This window comes from Nematolebias whitei, chromosome 4 (assembly GCF_014905685.2).
Source record: "Nematolebias whitei isolate Nwh7 chromosome 4, NemWhi1, whole genome shotgun sequence".
In the NCBI taxonomy this organism is placed as follows: domain Eukaryota; kingdom Metazoa; phylum Chordata; class Actinopteri; order Cyprinodontiformes; family Rivulidae; genus Nematolebias; species Nematolebias whitei.
The window spans coordinates 25,438,660-25,443,418 of NC_056501.1; positions in this window are offsets into that span (position 1 = coordinate 25,438,660).

Sequence of the window (4,759 nt, forward strand, 5' to 3'; positions counted from 1 at the left end):
CCAGTTTTTCAAAGCATTTAGCGACTATCGGGGTGAGGGCCACTGGCAGATAGTAGTGTTGTAGTACTCGAGACCGGTCTTGGTCTCGACCGCATTTGGTCTCGGTCTTGTCACGGTCTCGGACATTGAGGACTCGGGATTTTTTTTCAAGACCAGTCAAGACCACAACTGTGAAAATATCACTAAATTGCCAGAATATTGTCCAGTTTATTTGTTAACATCTTTGCTTTTACTGGATGCAAAACATACCGATTCAAATTCAAGCGATAACGTGACTCATAGCAGCTAGCTACATGTTTTTGTTACCACTCCAGTGTTGCCAGATTGGGTGGTTTACTGCCAATTGGCCAGTTTTCGTTCTGATTTTGCTGGGAACTCTGGGAAGATTTTTGTTGGACTGTTCCGTTTTGCCACATATTGTTAAATTACCTTGGCTTGTACTGATGTGGGTTTGTGTTCAAAAAGTAAATATACTGTAACAAATATAGATTGTGCAGGTTTTTGTGTGATGTTGCGGTTTTTAACCGATTTTTTGCTGGAAAATCTCGACTCTATCTGGCAACACCGAGCCCACCTCCTTTCACTCGCAAGCGTCAGGGAAGAAAAGTTAGACTTGTTTGTGTTTAGAACAAGAGAAGATGTCTTCTAAATCTGCTGTTATAAAGTTTGGCTATTTGAGTCACAAAGAGTATGTTTGCAAAACAACTCTGAAAAAAAAGCACACGGCGCAATGCAAGTTCTGCAGCGCTTCACTTTCGGAGACTGTCGGGACTACATCCAACTTTTATCGACACCTGGAAAGGAAGCACAAAGAAAGGTAAGCGCCGCAGCTTTGTGTAAGTGATGCTAGTAAAGCTAGCTGCTAGTTAACGTTATCAATCTGCCTCTCTTCCAAGAACAATACAAACAGAACGTTTTATCAAGTATGGTTTATTTGTCATATGCAAAATCAACACAAGGTCGACAACAATGCAGTGAATTGCTTAGGACGAGAAAAACAGTAACAAACAAAAAAATAACAACAACAAATACCAAAGCATGCATCACAAATACTAAAATAAGGGACAAAAAGTTGAAAAAGTAATTCATCGACATTAAATCTAAATACATCTAAATTAATTAATGTGTGTCAGACTCAGACCCGCTTTGTTTAGCCCTTAAATGAGTTTTACTTTATAACACTGATATAATTAACATATTAAGGGAAGTAAGCAAATTCACTGTTTACATACAGTTAAATCAGGTCCTCTGAGTGTGTGTTAAAAGAAAAAAAGTAGAATATTATCTGCACAGCTTTTTTCTACCTTTTTTTTCTTTTAACACTCCCAGAGGACCTGATTGAACTTTTTTAAATTTTTCTACCTGGGTTATTGAGCATGCATAAGGACAAATTCACTGTTAACTTTGAGAGACTGAGGGGACAGGGCATGTGGTAACAAAATGTAGAAACGTTTCATCTTTCATCCAAAAGACTACTTGACTTCTTAACAAAAGACTTCATTGTAAGAGGGACTGTCTTCTTCTTACATCGCTGATATTGCTAGTATCACTCAGCCCCCTGTGAATAGCAAGCAACCATCAGGGTGCCAACGATTCATTGTTAGGCTGATGGTCTCCCTTAACATATTTGGCAAACTGGTTGATCCACTGTGAGAAGGTGCTAACTGTGTTTAATATGTCCTGATGCATGCTCAATCACACAGGTAGAAAAATCTTAAAAAGTTAAATCAGGTCCTCTGGGCGTGTTAAAAAAGTAAAAATAAAAGGTAGAAACATTTCGTCTTTCGTCCGAAAGACTTCCTCAGGCTGAGGAGCTGCATTCAGCTCAGCCCTATAAATAGTGCCTCCTCACAGTGGACCAACCGTTTGTTGTTGATGAAACTAGCTGCTCACATGTTCAAGGAGGACCATCAGCCTAATGATGGATTGTTAGTACCCTGATGGCTGCTTGCCTTCACCGGGGGCTGAGTGATACTAGCAATCACAGCATTGTAAGAGGGGGACAGTTGAACCCGGAGGCCTCCACCCCTGTTTAAAGATGGATGGTTTCTTTTCACAAAGATGGCCTCCTTTACTCCTCTCTCAAACCATTGTTCCTCTCTATCAAGGATGTGAACATCTTCATCCCTGAAAGAGTGACCGCTGGTCTGGAGATGAGTGTAAACCGCAGAGTCTTGGCCTGAAAATGTAGCTCTTGAGTTTAATATAGCTCCTCATATTGAAGAAGTCTTTTGGATGAAAGACAAAACATTTGTATAATTTTTTATTGTTTAAACCCATCCAGAGGACCCAATTTAACTTTGTTAGATTTTTCTAAGTTTAATTTTTGCTTATGATAAACAATGGAGGATATATTTGACATACATTTATGAAGTTGCTACTTATTTTTAAGTGTTCTTTTGATGTAATTGATGTTCATGACCAGATATACTGATTCCTCCTTTGCATTTTTTAGGTTCCTGGAATACAAGGCAGGGCAACAGAATGATGTCACAGTCACACAGCCATCAATTTCATTATTTACGCAGAAAGTGCAGCTCTACAGCCCACAATCACCAAGGCAACAAGCCATCAGTCAAGCCATTGTCCAAGATTTGATCATTGGGTGTTGTCTGCCTCCCTCACTTGTGGAAAACAGTCATTTTAAACACTTTCTTGAAGTTATGGATAGTAAATACACACCAATCTCTAGAAAAACGGTTTCTGATAGACAAATTCCAGAGTTGGTAATCAAGGTCAAGGAAACTGTTTTGGAGAAACTGAAGACCCAGTCATCTGTGTCATTAACAACTGACCTCTGGTCTGATCGCAGGCTACGCTCCTTCCTTGGGGTGACCGCCCACGTGTGCTACAAATCAAAGGATTCCTATGCACTTGAATCCTACCTGCTGGACTGTAGGCGTTTCACAGGCAGACATACTGGAGAGCACATTGCGTCTGCCTTTGAGGAGATCACAGAGGAATACGGTATCCATGACAAAATTAGCTATATCATAACAGACAATGCTGCCAATATGAAATGTGCTTTCAAAGTACACATGCCCCAATCTGATGACAGCGAGAGTGAAGAGGAGCATTTAGATGACGAGCACCTGTGGGAGGACATTAATTCTCAGGAAGACACCGAATTACCCTGGTCATCTGGTGCACGTCTTTCCTGCTTTGCACACTCTCTGCAATTAGTTGTGAATGACGGCATGAAGGAGGTCAAGGCCATTTCTCACACAATAGCCAAAACATCACGGTTCACCACCTTATTGCATAGCAGTTCACAATTCAAAGACAAGTTTGAGGCTACGTTTGGCACTAATAGGACCATTCCAGCTGCAAACACAACTCGATGGAACAGTATATTTAAACAGGTACAGGCCTTCACAGCTCTGGACCACAAAGCCCTGAATGAAATGTGCAGCAAGGATCACGAGGAGTTGGTGTTTAGTGCCCGTGAGTGGAACCAGCTGAAGGAACTGAGTGCAGTTCTTGCTCCATTTTCTGAGGTAACAGACCTGACAGAAGGGGAGAAATCAGTTACCATTAGTATGGTGGTTCCAACTGTCCTGGACTTGAATACACACCTCCTCAAGATGGAGGACACTCGAATGCAGTGCCAGTCATTGGTCAGAGCCCTCCAGCAGTCTCTGGTGAAAAGATTTTCTGGAATCTTTTTAAAAACAAGCATGGCCAAAGACAGTGGAAGAGAGGAACCTTTTAACCACAATGTTTACTTCTTGGCCACCATGCTGGATCCTCAGTTTGGCTTAAGCTGGGTGGACTTAGATGTTACCAATGGGGGAAATTCAACATCAGTGAAAAAGTTCAGAGATGAGCTTAAGAAGACACTGACAGGTCAGTATATATTTTCTCTGCTGAAAATAAATGTCTTATTTGCAAAATCATAAATCCTAAAATATTTCAAATTAGTTGTCTATAAAAGCCTTAACTAGTCTTACAGTGGAATTCATAGTCTTCATTTCATCTGTTTACTTTTGTCATAAAAACATATTTTGTACACTCTGAGCCTATTGAAACAGATATTCTTTATATTTAGGCTGGTAACATGCCTATTGTACACAATCCTGACTCACTTTTATATTAAATGGGACTGTACTTATATAGCACCTTTCTATCTTATCAGACACTCAAAGCACTTTACATTACAATCTGTGCCTCATTTACACATTCATACGGCACTCTATTAGATCTCTACAAAGCTAATTGAACAAATCATTCAAAGGAGACTAATCAGAGCTTTATCACATTCATACACTGATGGGACGCACATCGGAGGCCCCTAATAAAAGGTCCTAAACGTATTTAATTCAACTCTGATATGTGCATATCCTTTTAAATCTAACTCAGTCATTGTGTTTGTGTTTTTCAGAAACATTGATCTTAGAGGTGGAGAAGATGATGGACATGAAAGAAGACACCTGCTCAGAAGTTGTGAATGTGGATCCAGCCGCAGCCAGTGATTCGCCACCAAACAAATACCCTCGCCTTCTGTCCCGCTACAAGGCATACAAAAAGCACAGCTCAAGCATACACACACAGATAAGGAAATACTTTGATGCCATCCGTGACTTTGACACAGACAATTCTGGGCAAAAAACCACACTAGATTTCCACAACTGCACAATTTAGCAATGAAGGTCCTATCAGTCCCTGCCTCCTCTGCACCAGTGGAAAGGGTTTTCAGTCGAGGAGGCATTTTAATGAGACCCCATCGTGCACGTTTAGGCCACAGAATGTTGCAATCACT